General features: G+C 39.5%; 1 long non-coding RNA gene across 1 annotated transcript in view; it reads left to right on the top strand.

Annotated features, from left to right (window-relative positions):
• LOC142052155 (uncharacterized) overlaps window positions 1-15,909 on the top strand; it is a 188,914-nt gene extending 173,005 nt beyond the window's left edge. Inside the window, exon 5 of the long non-coding RNA XR_012658742.1 lies at window positions 11,792-15,909. This is a non-coding gene — a long non-coding RNA (uncharacterized LOC142052155). The remainder of the gene's footprint in view (window positions 1-11,791) is intronic.
• Window positions 15,910-16,750: the final 841 nt, after the last annotated feature.

The raw sequence follows: 16,750 nt of genomic DNA, 5'->3' as shown, positions 1-16,750 counted from the left end.
CCCCTAAATATCCAAGAAAGAGGAACTTCAACTTAAGAGGAGGTATCACTCCATGAAGCAAAGGAAAAGCAGGCTTTCTTTCCCTTTGTCCTTTATAATTTGCAGAAGACATGATTCACAGAATCATAGAATTGTAGGGGTTTGAAGGAACCTCTGGAGATCATCTCATCCAACACCCTCTGCTTGAGCAGGTACACAGGACTGCATCCAGGTGGGCTTTGAATATCTCCAAAGAAGGAGACTCCACAGCTTCTCAGGGCAGCCTGTTCCAGCGGTCTGGCACCCTCACAGGAAAGAAGTTTTTCCTCATATTCAGGTGGAGTTTCCTGTGTTCCAATTTGTGTTCATTACCCCTTGTCCTGTTGTCAGACGCCACTGAAAAGTATCTGACCACATCTTATTGACACCCACCCTTTAGATATTTATAAGCATTGATAAGATCCCCCCTCAGTCTTCTCTTCTCCAGGCTAAACAAAACCAAGTCTCCCAGCCTTTCCTTATATGAGAGATGCTCCAGTCTCCTGATCATCTTCGTAGCTCTCTGCTTGACTTGCTCAAGCAGTTCCCTGTCCTTCTTGAACTGCAGGGCCCAGAAGTGGACACAGTACTCCAAATCGGGCCTCACTAGGTCAGAGTAGAGTGGGGAGGATAACCTCCCTCGACCTGCTGGCCACCCTCCTTTTAATGCAGCCCAGGATACCATTGGCCTTCTTGGCCACAAGGGCACAGTGCTGGCTCATGGTCAGCTTGTTGTCCACCAGCACTCCCAGGTCCTTCTCAGCAGAGCTGCTTTCCAGTAGTTCAGCCCCCAGCCTGTCCTGGTGCATGGGGTTGTTCCTCCCCAGGTGAATTTTGTCATGTTGCCCTCGACCCAGCTCTCCAGCCTGTCCAGGTCTCGCTGGATGGCAGCACAGCCTTCTGGTGCATCAGCCACTCCTCCCAGCTTGGTATCATCAGCAAACTTGCTGAGGTTACACCCTATCCCATCATCCAGGTCATTGATGAATATATTAAACAGGACTGGACCCAGCACAGACCCCTGGGGAACACCACTAGTGACAGGCCTCCATCCAGACTCTGCTCCGTTGATCACGACCGTCTGAGCTCTGCCGTTCAGCCAGTTCTCAATCCAGCTCACTGTCCACTCACCTAACCCACACTTCCTTAGGTTAACTATGAGGATGCTATGGGAGAGAGTGTCAAATGCCTTCCTGATGTCAAGATAGACAACATCCACTGCTCTCCCTGCATCGACCCAGCCAGTCACGCCATCGTAGAAGGCTAGCAGGTTGGTCAAACATGATCTTCTCTTGGTGAATCCATGTTGACTGTTTCTGATAACCTTCTTGTCCTCTACACGCCTGGAGATGTCCTCCAGGAGGAACTGTTCCATCACCTTTCCAGGGATGTAGGTGAGGCTGTCTGGGCTATAGTTCCCCAGGTCCTCATTCTTGCCCTTTTTGAAGATTGGACTGACAATCATAATCTGGCTAGAAGACCGCAACCTTTCTTTTTGGATTTGCTCCTTAGTGTAATTGCCTCTGCTTTTGTCATTTCAAGATTGAATGTTTGCACTATCCTTTATGAAAGGCCTGTAACTTTAAATCATTTGGTTATTGCAGCTAGTGAGGAATGCAGATATTTATTATAAGAAATATTTTGTATGGGCAAATGTGATCCCAATGCTCTAGAAACTGTGGGTGCTTCAGGCTGAAATTGAAGTTGCTGACTCTGACATGGGACCTGATACATGGGGATATTTATCCTCTGGGCCATGCTGTAGCAGCTGTAATCCTTAAACTAGAGCTTTCTCATTATGATAGAGGGGAGCAGCTCTGATGGCTCTGAGCAAACTGAAATTGCTGCCTGTCCTGGGGTCAAAAGTTGCCTTTCTGTGGTGACTTTTCAGACTGCTATAAAAACCAGCTGTTTGAAGAGTATTTGGAGAAAGCTGAGAGCAAACTTCTCATAGCGATCATGGGAAAGGAAGTAATTTCTGTACATTGTTGCATTCCCACTGAAATGATTAGATTAATGCTGCTGGGTTTCATTGTATTGTATAAATTAATGAAGGTGCTATAGGAGCCTAGAGTCATAGATATGTCTTTTTATTATTTTAACTCTAAATAAATTCTGTAGGCGCTGCACTACTTGGTATAAATGTCCAGGGAAGTGATGAAACTTAACAAGACTGCCTCCTAGCTACAAAATGACAGCTACAGACAGATGAGAGTTTGTGACAGATTTCCAAGCACTGTTTTTCTGTGATCTCAGCATCAAGACAAACACTCTTTTGTGAAATATACATTCTGATTTCTATGGAGTGATAAAGTGATATTACCTCTGCCTAGCTTAATCTTAATTACCTGCAATTTATTTCTGCCCCAACGAAAGGTCATATGACCTGTCACCACAGAGATGGGCCTCTTGTGTTTTGAAAAAAGCCCTGTATATGCACAGTGCCTCCTAGCAGAGTGTTGCCACAGGGAGGTGGGCTCAGAGCACCATGTTCAGAACAAGGTAGCCCTGTATGGATGGAAAAGAAAATAGCATGATGCAGAGAGAGCAGCATGTTGAGACAGTCAATTGCTTCAGTAACACTTTCAGAGCTGGGTTCCTTTGCTTTACAAATAAAGAACAGGTTCTCACAGGAGTGGCACAGAGAGATCTTTTTGGCAGAGCTGGCTGGATTTCCATTAATGAACAGTTGTGGCCAGAGGGCTGGATTTCTGTGACTCAGCTGGTGGTTCATCTCACCTCTGCAACCCTATCCTGAGGGAAGCTTGAGAAAAAGGCCATGTGAGAAGGCAGGCACACTTCCTGAAGCCAGACAGGGTGACATCCCTGTTGTAGTCATATGCTCTTTTATTTTGCGTGGTAGATTACTTTCCCTTTAAATACAAATGATAATTTTTGTTTACTACAAACATTACTGCAATTCTATTCTAGTCCAACTTCCTTGCATTGCCCACTCTACGGATTCACACATATACATAGAGTATGAAGTCAAGTTGGCAGCAGACAGTGTTTTATGAGTGATTAAGACAAGTGATAAAAACCAGAAGCTACTGACTTTGGTGAAGAGCACCACTCTGGAAACACTTGGTACTTCCTGTAGTTTACCTGTTGGTCACGTGGTTGTAAAGTTCTTGTTACAGCTTGTGTAATGTACGTGCACAGGTATTCTTGTACTTTCCAAAATTTGCTAGTGGCTTATTAACGTATTTTTTGTAAGGTGGGAAACAGTGCAGTCACTCTAAGATTTCAGCTATCCAGCTGAGCATAATTTAGATAGAGTTAATAGAAACTAGTTTATAGTTCTTGCTGCTGATCATTAATAGTCTTACAGCAAAAGAACAATTCTTTTTTACTCCAAATGGAAAAAAAGGAATAACCTAATCAAAATATTTCCACTGAACAGCGGAACCGGTGCCCGGAGAGGTTGTGGAAGCTCCTTCCTTGGAGATGTTCAAAACCCAACTGGACGTGGCCCTGAGCAACCAGCTCTGGCTGACAGTGCTTGAGCAGGGGTAGTGGGATGGGATGCTCTTCAAAGACCTCATCCAACCTCAAGTATTCTATGATTTTGTAATCAAGTAAACATAGCATCTCACAGTGCAAGGGAATGCAGGGTTTTGCATTGCATATTAATAGTTGATATTTGCAGTCTTAAATGCTAAAGGCTAGAACTTTGAACTCTACATTAATTTAAATTTAGAATACTGAATCTGAGTCAAAGGAATATACAAATATAAAGAACTGTAGACTTCACTCAGGAAAAGGACTTGCAAACATTTGAGTGGGGAGCTGAATCACTTCTCACACACATCAGTGAAAAACTGAAGTAACAGTTGAGAGTGGAATCTGCTCTTCAGTATCTTATGATAAGCAAGTAAATTATTTATCACCTTTTTGAGAAAGAAGCATTCAATACCAAGGACATCAGTGAAAGAAAAAAAAAGGATTCTCAGCCTCTGTACAGGCATATCAGTTCTTCCTACTTCCACATTTCTCTCCATGATTACATGGACATTCCAGAGTTAAGAGGTTTGCCGTGCATGCTACTCTGAGAACAGACTGGTGCAACATATCTATTTTCTCAGCAGATAAACATGATTTTTTTCCTGGCAGGTGGTTTTGCAATTGTATTTGGGCAGTCAGCTTTGCATATGGCTGCCAGAACACCTGCCACTCAGGAATATATTTATAGAAACTGTAAACTAATTAATTCCCTTAAACATCCCAGTGATTTTTAATGACATATTATGATAGTCTGTCCAGAGGGGATTACATCACTGCTTTTCTGGAGCTAATTTGCTTACCTGCTTCCCTCTTTCCTTCTACCTTTCCTTTCTTTCCACCTGCCTCTAAAGCAAAAGTAACAAAACACTGTTCCTGAAAAGCCACGTGTTAAACCTTACACTTCTCTGAGACTGAGGGGCCTTGCTCTGCCCACAGGCAGGTGCCTGCCTCCACCCGGAGCTCCCAGCTCTGAGACCAAGGCAAGAGGTGAGTGCCAAAGCATTCTTGTAAAGCAAATACTTTCAGAAGGCACAGTGCCAACAGCTTGCTTCCCCCCAGCTCGGGGACTCCTGGCCAGAAACTCTGATATTGAATAATGAGCAAGCTCCTTTGCCACTTCTCTTACAGTGGGGGCTTTGGTAGCATCTCTCTCTTTGTATGGGTGCTCCGGTATCCAACAAAAGCAAGCTCAAACTGCTGTCCCTCCCTCAGAGAGAAAGGCAAATGTGCTGCTGCTTATCTGCATGAAACCTATAGTAACTCAATACCTTTGAGACTACTGCTGCCTTGTCAAATTTGGCAGAAATTGGCCATATTCAAGCAGTTATGAAGAGGTAAATGGACAAGCAAGCACACCATATGTCTGCATAAGATCATTTCCACAAGCATAACATATGCCAGGCTAAAATCTGAGGGAGATTTGGACTTTTCTTCCAAAGATGGGAAAGTATTGTGTTCCTCCCCTGCAATTGCTTCAGTCATCCGATAGCTCTGTGGCTCCATGCCTATATTGTTCCCTCATTTCCTGACCCAGTGTTCAAGAATATATTTCATTCCTAGTAGGAGACCACCCTAACTCAGCTTAAAAACGTGTCATGAAGTGAAGGGGCCCTCAGACTGTATTTTGGAGCTGTTTCATATTGTTTGATATAACTGTGAGTTTGCTGGGCTAATGTGAGAGTCAGCGTCGACTCTCCAGCCTAGTGATTATGAAATTTCCCTGGGAATAAGAATATCTTGGATGTAGTCCCATTTCTAGTTTATGTTACTACAGAAGACGATTTGTGAGGAGAGGGAGAAGGAAAAAGCAGGGAAGGGAAGCTGTTGAACAGTACATGTGCTTTAGGTTATGGTACAAATGCAACTGCGCTTTTGTCTACCTATTTTAATTTCTGTCTCCAGTCTTCCAACACATATGTACAGCCAGATGCTAGCTGCATCCATGACTAAATGTTCATCCTGAATGAGAGTTTACACGTGGGTACAATGTGAGTTGAGTTCTTAAAGACTTGGATTCAGTGTCTTCCTCTGCTGCAGACTTTCTATGTACTTTTGCCACGCTGCTGCTCAGGAGAGGTCTTCAGTTTTCTACATTGACTGTAAAAAGGGAAAGTAAGGAGACTAAATTAGCCAGCCAAGACTGATACCTTGAAACCAGTTGCTGTAAGGGCTTTCTTCATGTCCTCTGTGACTTTAGTTTCCTGTCTGTAAAATGGGGATAATCATTCCCTAATGAATACATTACAGTTGTTCATGTAGTCCAACCACAGTAGGCTGCTACCTTGCCTACACATGATGCTTGGGCACTCTGTAAGCAGCTTCTATGACTTTTCTAGGATAATCTGTGCTGTGAGCTGTTTGGATAGTAGTAAAATGCAATGAATAAATTAGGAAGATGTGCTGACTGAGCAGGTAGGAATAATATCAAGCCCTTTGCTCACATAATAGTGCTAAAATGTCGGAGACTTTAATCAGATATTATCCTATTATATATGACTGGTTTAATTACATAATTATTTATTTCATGAATATGTCTACTTTTTTCAGCAGATGCCCTATTCAAGCTATAGGATTTAACAAGCCTTAGTGAACATGGTCCCATTAGATGCATCATCTAATGGGAATGTGCCGGTTTCATCTCATTTTCACAAACTAGCAAAGGCAATTCATTGTCTTAATAACAAAACTAACATTAAGAAAACAGATTTGGCACCAAAATGCACACAGAGTCAATTCTGGGTGGAAAAGAAAGTATTTAGCTGGATAGCTAATACAGGGCATAGCATTTTCAGAGGGAAATATGTATATGTGAGTAAACTAGGATTAAGATACTTGGTCTTATTTCTCAGCTCTGTCTCAGATTTTCTGCATGACTTTGGACAAGTAAGCTGAGGATTTCATGTTGCCTTGTTACTTAAACATTTACTTAGACCCTAACATGATGATGTAGTGCGCATAATTCTTGAACACAGGAAGCCCCTTCTCCAAAACCAGACAGAGAAATCAGCAGAATGCTAATTTTTACCCTCACACCAAAATGACTCAATTCACTAGACTATGAGAAACTCAATTTAGTCAACCACAGTAACCCCATCAATCTAAACCCAGTGCACTTTTAAATGAGAAAAAGTATATCTTTATTTTAGATATCTTTTTTCCTCAAAGGTTTCTGTGAGCAGTGATACTTATCTGAGCAGTGACACAGGTCTGCAGCTCTCATTCTTAGCAGGCATTCACCTTCATGCTGTCTGTGTTTGTATGTCTTGACTACCAAGAAAATTAAATTAAAACCATGTATTGATTGATTTACTTTCTGGTGTCACTCCTTACTTTTGGAATAGTGCACATGCCCAGTGCGCCTCTGTTCAGCAACATGAACAAGGACGTGTTTTCTCAGAATTTTTCTACACATAGCCCTCAGTGTTCAACTCTTCTATATACACCCTGGCTCAGCTGAGATGCAAAATTTGCTTGCTGGGTTAGGTACCCAGCAAGTGGAGGTTTTTTTCCACAGACTGCAACATACTCCTTCACCCACTTCTGTTCCACCTAGTAGATTAATTTTTCTTCCTTTGAATGTTAACTGAGAGAGAAATTCTCATTTCAAATTTATTTATCCTCTTTACTGACTTTCTAAATAAATACAAGTTGTCGTCTTCATACTTGTCATCAGTCCACATCATGAAGTAAGGCTCACTTGTGCTAGTGATTGCTGAATTAACTTTAAAATCTGCTGCATTTTGTAGCTGCATTCACAAGATAATACTGTTTGTCAATTCCATATTATTCTGTCATGTCTTGCATCTCTGATGCATCACTGTTGATATTTCTTAAACCAAGTAGAGCATTATGAAGTTATTATCAAAGCCTTGCATGTAACTGTAAGCAGTTAGGGCTCATTGGAGCCCTATCCCAGATCCTTCAAATTCTCTGTAATAAGACAGTGGAACACCTTATATTGAAAAAAATCAAGTGGCTGAAGAAAAGGCTGTCAGGTGATTTCAATCTGGTTTTGTACTTGCTAGGTTTAAACAATTTGCATCAGGTTTATAGGTGTAAGTCAATGTTTGTGTCTTATGCTGAATTTTAGCATTTGACTGAAAAGCATAAATTCCTTTTTTGGCCACCCACGCTAGAGGGTGAAAGGGGATCTTTTACATAGGATACTTCTTTGAGAGCTGGATTGTCATATGTAAGCATATTTAAAGGCATTTTCATCTGAAGTGAATATATATCCTTCTCCATCCCCTGTCCTCCCAGACATGAAGATTTTAAGGGGGAGTTATTTTTTTTCTTTTGTGCCAGAAAAGTTAATAGAATTTATTGATACTGATATTTATATGTACATATGTGTAACTGTAACATAACTTAGGCCTTTCTTGCTTTATTACAAAATCCTTTTCTGCTACTGTCCATATAGCAAGAATCTTCTTGTGTAAGGCAATATACTGACTGAGTAGCTGGATTATCCCTGAATAACCCAGCTAAATCAACAAAGGCTCACGTCTGTCAGCATGCTGTGTCTACACCATACAACACAGGTAGGACAGAGCTGGGGAGAACATGTTAAAATTATCAGAGACTGAGCCAACACATGTATGTAAATAGAATTTTGAATTGTAGACTTTAGCCAAAGGACTGATTTTTTAATACATATGAAAGAACAATTTTACAAAATAATCTTAGTTTTTATGGGTGCTTAGGTTAAGCATCAAGTTTGGGGAGTTCTTTAAACTTAGGAAGGAATTTCCTTGTCTGACTTGGTCCTTCCTGTTATACGTTGTACAGAGCAGTCGTTAATGTGGTTCTTCCAGGTACAATTTTATACTCATGCTATACGTTGTATAGCATGGAAAGTAAAGATGCTGACTAAAATCTAAAATACTACATAGAAAATTAAAATCATCAAAGTACTCATTACAATATCCTTTCAACTTGATGAGTTGCCAAATGGAGGTAGCTGGCAAGATTATGACGAAACAACTTGTGTCGGAATTTTCTCACTCTCGAAGTTAAAATCTTCAACAGAAAAGGTTTTACTGCAGCAAAGAATATCACAGAATCACAGAGTCCCAGGTTGGAAGGGACCTCAGGGATCATCTAGTCCAACCTTTCTAGGAAGAGTAGTTTCTTGCCAGCTTCTCTGTCCTCATCCTCAGCAGTCCCTTCAAAAAATGCTACTGCATTGGCAACCTTAGGGCTGTCAAACAAGCAATAGGTTATTTCACTTATAGATACAGAGTCAGGCCCCCCTTTCTTTTTGCAGATGGGGCTTGCTTCTGAAGGCAACCAAATTTCAAAATATGAAAATTCTCTGAGAGACAGGATTTCCTTTCTCCACATACTTCTATAGCCAAGGCAACCTGGCCACAAAGAGTACTTCAAACAGCTCGGATGGTGTTGTTTATTTGAAATAAAAGTGCAATCAATAAGAATATCTGACAATGAAGTGGTGAAAATATATTGCTTCACGATAAGGCAATTTTTTGTTTGATACGTTGAGAAATGGATGTAAAATTAAAATCTTCAGGGTTAACTTAGTTGAATTTCTTAAAGCCTGTGAGATCTTTCGGCTCAATCAACTGTTTGACTGGCGGTTACACATACCACTTAAGAGAAGAACAGACCATGTTAACATACTGGACTACAAATACGGGTGAAATGACCTCATGTTTCTTCATGATGAACAGCTAAGCTACTGGAGAGTTATCAGACAACAGGAAGGGATTTAAATAAAGACTCCGTTTACTTCAAAATGCATGTTTCAGCAGCCAGCAGATAAAAGTGCTGATGGAAAAACTGTGACTTGTGGAAAAGACACAGAATTGTGCAAAGTTTCTTACAGGGAGCGGGGCCCAAGGGAATCACATGTATGCCCAATTATGCTTGGCATGAAAACTGCAGTGATATTTTTACAAAGGCAAAGTCACAAAACTTCGAAAAACAATTACTGCAAAAACAGTGTGATGAGGTGACACTCATCCAGATCTTGGTTCAAAATATCGTATTTTGACCAGAAACTTTGCATATTTGTTCAGGAAGCTGGCTGTCCCACCAACTGAGAAGTGTATGAAATGTTCCTCTCTATCCAATGGGTTGTTCCCTGACGTGAAGATGACTGAGAGACTTGTCTCAGGCTGTTACTATTTGGTCAGTGAGGGCATCTCCTGACTAGTTACAAATCAACCCTTGTCAGTGACAAGCAGCCTATCAATTCCATTTCTCTGAAGTCTTTTTTAGAGAAGGCACTATGGAATTCAGAAAAAACCCCAGCAATACAGCTGTCAGCGTGTTGAATGAAAATTACGTGAATGAACTTTGTATTTTAAGGAACCAGTCACTGAAACTGCAAAACTTACTTTGAGATGAAATGTTTGTGCCAAAAGCGTAAGACACTATTTTTTGTAAGTGAATCTTTTGTTATCTGTCTCAGAAACCGCGTACCTGCGTTAAAGGCACTTAAATAACTGGTGAATACTTTTGCTCCACCAGCAAAGTAATGTTTAGCCTTTGGTTGTCAAAAGCATTTAGATAATGAACACCCATTGATTCCGCCGTAAAGGAATACAGTGGAAGAGAGATTCTCAGTCCCGATTTCCAAATCCTTCCACTTAAATCGTAGCAATAAAAAGAGCATTCACAAACTGCACATTGGAGACAGCTCAGTTTATACGTTTTGTACTGCCTTTATTTTTACTTAATCGGCATGCTGTTAAGGCCAAAGTCCTGGTGGGATACAAGCTGTCTAAATGGATGCAGAGAATCTCTTAGGCGGGAGCTGGAGAGAAGCCAAGTGGAAGGCGGGCAGGTGAGCAAGCAGTATCCTGGCTGGTACCCTTCCCTCACAAAAGAGCGTGTACTCTGCACTATAGATCAGAACTCCTCGCATCCAAGTGGAAGCTTTCCATTAAGCTCCAGGGGCACTGTAGCAGGCCTTGTGTTCAAAACTGTGACCAAATTATGGACCCAGTGTATTCAGTCTGTTAACAGCAGTATGCTTTCACCAAAGAATAGCCGCAAGAATGACTAAAGCACTCAGAAACATGCATTATGGTCAAAGACTCCAGCGGGCACAATCTGTTTATCCTAACAAAGACAAGGCTAAGGGGGGGACTTAATCACAGTTTGTAAGTAACTACATGGGGAATAGCAATGTCATAATGAAACGCTCATCAGTCTAGCAACTGAATATATGAGAAGAGCTGATGTCTGGAAATGGAAACAAGATAAATTTAGACTAGAAATCAGGTCCAAATATTCAGCAGTGAGGTTATTTAATCTTTGGAAGAACTTAAATGTGCCAAGAACTGTGGTGGATTTTTCATCCTGTAAAGTTTTTTACCTAGTTCAAACATAATTCAGGGAATCTCTATTGTCTATGCTATACAGGACATCAGGCTAATGAAAAGGAATGTCCCTTCTGGCTGTGTTATGAACGGATCCATTCTGGTGGAAGCAGAGAGCATTCTGCTTCTGCAAAGTCAGGAAATGTATTTAAGTACCTGAACATGGATTTTGGCTAGAGGTAGTTGGGAATTTTTCACAGAAATGGTATTCCACTGTGAAGTGTAATTTCCAAGGGGGAAAAAAAGCATGATAGCATTTTTTAAGTGTCGTATTTTTCTGATGGAGAATTAAACCTAAAATTGCTATTTTATTTCATGTTAGTTGACCTGAATAAGGATATTGATTTTGTTTTGACACTGATCTAAATTATTTTGCTTCAGATCAATATTAAATAAATATAAAATAAAATAGCATTTTGCCATAGATAAATTCTACCTTTATAGAACTTACTTTCTTTTATAAGCTGGGGTTTTGGTCGAACATGTATTCTCTAATGCATTTTCTGGAATCATAAAGCTTACTTGAGCTAATGTATACTGTTGGTTGCTTTATTTGGTCCTGATGCCTGCCTGTCTGCCTGTTATGGGGATGGGAAACAAAAGTGGATTGAGAGAACAAGAAGATGAATTTTAATGCCGAAATACAACTGAATAACCAAACCACATATTTCTGAGAAATTCAGATGTTTTGACTGAATGTGTCAAAATGGGACCTTTTAACACTTCTCAATGCATTTATTTTTTTAGTTGGAATTTGTTCAATGTTTATTCTGCTTCAAGATAAAACCAAATGTTGCAGAGATTTTGACTCTTAATTTTGCTTAGTTCCCATTTTCCGGTTAATTGTTTGGAAATCTGTCATAGAACACTCAAGCTATTACCAATACCAGGTCTGCTATGGTTATGCTTTTTCTTTATTACAGAACAACTTTTTTGGATGGATGGGATGCAGGTTCCATATTAAGACATGTCAAACCTGAAGAAATAGGTGAAGCTTTGGTGGCTGAGCTGCTGTAAGCAATTCACGTAAAAATCGAAGTTCTGAAGTCCCTTGCCTTATTCTGCCTTCCAGTATTTCCCCTGGAAGTGAAGACCCAACTTTCAGTATTAACCACCTCTCTTCCAAATTAAAATGTAAACTAGTCCAGGTCCTCTTTTAAATGCCTTCTTTTCATTGCCCTTGAAAATATTGTAGGCCCAGGCAAGCTTGTCTCTCTGGACATTAGAGTAGACTTTAATGGGTTTTAGGGAACACAGAACATTAAGTGTTGTTGGGCTTTCAGGAGGCGCTTCTGGAAGTAGAGGCTGGTACTACATTAAGTAAATATTTAGCAGTGTCGAGACTCGGATGGTGGATACTGGAAGGACGCAGGGAGGAAGAAAGGCGTTGTAGGAGAGCAGTGGTACTGTTATGCCAGAGAGCGGTGAACATAGTGGAAGTGATGGCATAAGGAACAGTCCTGTCAGAAGAAGTTAAAAAAGAGCAACTGTGAGTTTTGAACATTATTTTTAAATAAATTAATTTTTCAATAATATCTCTTTCCTTACAACAGAGGAAAACCTTCCTTGTTCTTTTATTTATCTTGCCTTTTTCCACTAAAAGTATGGAGCTAAATTTAAGTGAGACTTAGGGTTTTTTTCTTATGAAGAAAATGCAGGAAGACAATTTAAAATGCTAACCTTTCTTTTTTACTCAAATATTCATTGGAAAGGGAACACTAACTTTTTTTATTGTTCCAAAACATTTAGTCAAAATAGGGATTGGTTATTTCTTTTCAGTTGATGATTTCAACTAAACTAAAAAGGTAAAAGAATTCAGAAATTTAGTTTTAATCTGCAAGACAAATTACATAATACTTTTGTTGACTGTCTAGTAGTTAGAAGTGGAGTTGGTAATCTGAAGGAAATGTCAAGACTTCAGATTTTTGCTTTTAATCTTATCAAAGTGTCAGAATTTTGGAATACTTTGTAAAGAAAAATGTTCTGAAGATTTTGTGGACTTAAAATTATCTTTTGTATCATGAAAAATTTAAATGTAAAATTAATTTAAAAACCCCAATTTTTCAATTTTAGGAAAATTCAGTATTTGGAACATTTTGAACAAATTGTTGTTCAAAAGAAGTTCCTCTATATTCCCAGAAATCTAGTCAGTCTTACTCTAATTCCTTTCCACATATTTTTAAAAAAGCCATGGTTTTTAGGTTTCATCAGCAAGCAATGCACAGAGTGCAAACATAGACCAATTTAGCATGGTGAACTAGTGTAACAATCAGCTTACTAGACAGACAACTATTCATGGTATGTCTTGTCATATAGTTACTCATATTTTCCCTGAGATACTGTGGACTAGTTACTTGTTAAGCAACTCGGGTCACTACTTTTCATTCAAATAGGGTTATTTTTTTGGCTGAACGACTGAAGTAAAGAATATTAATTATGAATTCAGCTGTTTCTTCTGTTTGTGAATCATTCATGAATTAGGCCTGATTTCTGTGAATGCCATTTTTATTTGTCAGTAGTCTCTGAATATTTTCAATGAATAACTTAAAGCTTAAGGGTTTTTTGAGCACTGTTTGTCTTGAGACTATTCATTATTTATATCGAACTATTAGACATATGACATAGTTTAAGGAACTTGTCTGGAAGATCAGCATATTTTAATTATGGAAAAAACAAACACACACACAAAAAGAAAACCCAGACCAAAAACTGAACCTGGTAAAATGCTTCAGTCTAATATTTATTTGCAGAATGGTTAACAGAGCATGCATCTGGCCTCAGAACATTTTCCATGAGTATTTCATAACTTTCTCACCACCAAAATCTCAGCTCATTGATCAAATAAATTGTTATAAATCTGCTATCCATACATGGTAGATTTTATTTAATGGAGGCATGTAAAATATGTAAATGTATGTTTATAACTGTATTCGTGCACCCTCTTTTGTATAATACTGTTGATTTAGTACTCCACTGAGGTCCCCTTTGGTGTTTATGTTTGCTTCCTCCTGTTGTTTTGTGCGTGTTTATTCATTCAAAATATGCGTTTTTCAAACGATGGCCTATTGCTTTCATTTCTGCTTTACTTTCTTCCTTTACAGTTAATAACATCATGATAGTTTTGCCAATGAAGAAACTAGGCATGTTTAATGTTCCTACATCAGAACTCCACTTCCCTGTCCTCATCCCTCCAAATGCAAAATAAAATCAGCATCTGTTTAGACCCAAAATTTAATTTATAAAATACAGCAAATAATGTGACTTTGAAATTAATCTGCCCAGCAGAGAAAAGGTTGGGATTATTTCCTGTTAGCTCATTTTGAATGCTGAAACTATTAAAAAAAAAGAAAAAGCCCACTTACAACTTCATAAATAGTTCTGGTGTCCAAACCTGTTGCATATGGTGTCTGCTTCAGTGTGTGGCATGGCTTGCTGAGCTGTGACCCAGTGATTTTTATAAACTGAGTGCAGTAGCAGGTTCAGACTGCATGCTATTGTCTGCCAAGCTCTGTCAAGATACGCACAGAGAGAGAGCTTGTGTCCAAGAACAAATCTTTGACTGGTTGGCACTAAAAAACCACTCTCCAAAGCATAAAAAATCTAGGCACTTCCTAGACATGCAAAGCATTTGCTAGATATCAGATGTTTTGAAGGATGTCCTTTGTGTGATTTATTATTTATTGGAGAGTTGTATTGGAAATACCTATTAGGGGAAATAAATAACTTTAAAGTACTATGCAAAAGAGTAGTATTTTTGGTAAGGATTGGATCACAGTGGTATGGGTTTTTCAAAAGTCCTGATCATTCCACCAGAAATCAATGGAAACTGCAGCTGCTCAGCACCTCTGTAAAATCAGACCCTCTAGGAATTGGAATAGTAATGGCAATTATGTTATCAAGGGCAAAATTACTAGACCTATAAATTCTTTTGCTTCACTGTTATTCACTGAAAAGAGATTTACAAAAAAACTATGTCTTAGGGATTTTGATTTTAATGTAATTCAGTGACTTTGTGGCTCACTTGTTCCATTTCAAGGGAAGAACACATTGGTGCTATACCTAATAGCTGAAAGTTAATCCTTTCTTTTACCTTTTTTTTTTTTTTTTTTGACAGACACTGTCAATAAAAGTTTCAGGGGGTTAAATTCTGTCTCATAGTTGCACCAGCTATCACTGTCCTGTTACAATGGAAAAGAATTGTAGGGCTGTAGATAATGGCAAAATGACCATGACAACAGTCTCATGCTTTTGTGAAAAAAAGATGAACACCATATTGGGGATGTAAGCAGGAGTCACATTTGTAAGGCACATGGTGTAATTCTCCCATTCTCTTCAGAAGTGGTGAGGCAATGGCTAGAATATTCAGTCCAATTCTGGGTACTGTGGTTCAGCAGAGATTTGGATTAGGAGAAGAGAATCTTCAGAAAAATGAAGAAAAACATTGTCAGACATACTGAAGGAAATTATTTGTTTAGTTGCTTCAGGTTGGGAGCAGCTGCCAGCAGGACCATGCAGGTAGAGCCAACCCTAACTGGAGACAGGGAGTTTACCAGATCACCTTTTTAGGTCCGTTCCCATCCTTGTGTTCTTTGATTGCATGGTTACTCTGTGCCTTCCATGGATCTCATTGGCTTGAACCTAAACATTGGAAAAGGCATTCAATACAGCAAGGAGGAGCAGAATCTGTTCCTTACCTGAGCCTAGCTTCTTTCCTCATCCTGTCTTGCTGTCCTAACCATTGACCTATTTGCCACTCCTGAGAAGGAACGTTTTCTCCCTTTGCTTCATTTCCATCTCACAAAAGTTTTGAAAGGCCCTGGCTGTATCCTTGGTCTGCTTGTGCTTGGCTTTCTCTTAAAAAAAAAAAAAAAAAAAGAAGAGAGAAGAAAAGAAGAGAGGTAGAAGCCTAAATCTGGACAAGAAAACTAGTTTATGTACTGCTCTGAAATGGTAACAGCAGCTCTGATGAGATGGCCCTGTTTCAAAACCTGTTCTGACAGAGCTGCCTCCTGTTGATGATCAGTGTGGGCAAACTTCTCACTCGCAGACGGTGAAGGAAAACAACTGTGTGTAACGACAGACTCTCTGGCAACAGTGGAAGATCCTTAGTAAAACAAAACAAAAGTTGGGCTTCCTGACTCAAGAGGTTTCAGACTAGCTCCTATTCTGAACAGGGATATAACACTGAAGGTCTCAAAAATGTTTCTAAAAGAATAACCTAGGCTGGAGTGGAAGGGAATGGTCAGCAGAGTTTAGTCATTAATTACCTAGCAACTTAAAGCACAGGGTCCTTTTCAGCCCAGATTTCCCAGTGTTTCAGTGTTTCAAAGCAGTCTGTCTGAACTATAGTAACTCAACAGTAAAAATAAAACCCCTCCACTTTTATAAGTGGGGATCCTTGTAGAAACTAGATCCTTTGCCTGCAAAAAGTTTCAGTTTTGGTGAGCCAACAAAAAAGTTTCATTGTTGAACTCTCTGACTTTGTTCCTACCCCTGGAAACTTGTTTGAGTAAAATAGCAGGCTATAACACTAGCCGATGTACAGGCGGCCTCTCGACAGTGCATGTATTTGTCACCTCATTCACTTCAGTGGATGCCTTGCCAGCAGGCTTTTGATTTCCAGATTTTTGTTGCAAATTACAGCTCTCCAATGTCAGCTTTAACCCTGCCTCTGTCCTTTTGTATTATCTGTATTCTTTTTAATTAGGTGGTGCAATTTATTCCCCTTAAATCGGTGTGATGTGGTAAAAGGTCCACACTTGGTGCCAAAATTTTGTTAGTAAAACAGCATTTGAGTCCCAATAAATTGTGTTGTCCTTCCTTTGTCATGGTGCAGCCCATGATAGTTTAGACATCATCTTGGCTGACTTCATGCTTTGTTA

Source organism: Phalacrocorax aristotelis, chromosome 1 (genome assembly GCF_949628215.1).
Source record: "Phalacrocorax aristotelis chromosome 1, bGulAri2.1, whole genome shotgun sequence".
NCBI classification, from domain to species: domain Eukaryota; kingdom Metazoa; phylum Chordata; class Aves; order Suliformes; family Phalacrocoracidae; genus Phalacrocorax; species Phalacrocorax aristotelis.
Note: the sequence above shows the minus strand (reverse complement) of the source record. Positions and strands in the feature narration are given on the sequence as shown.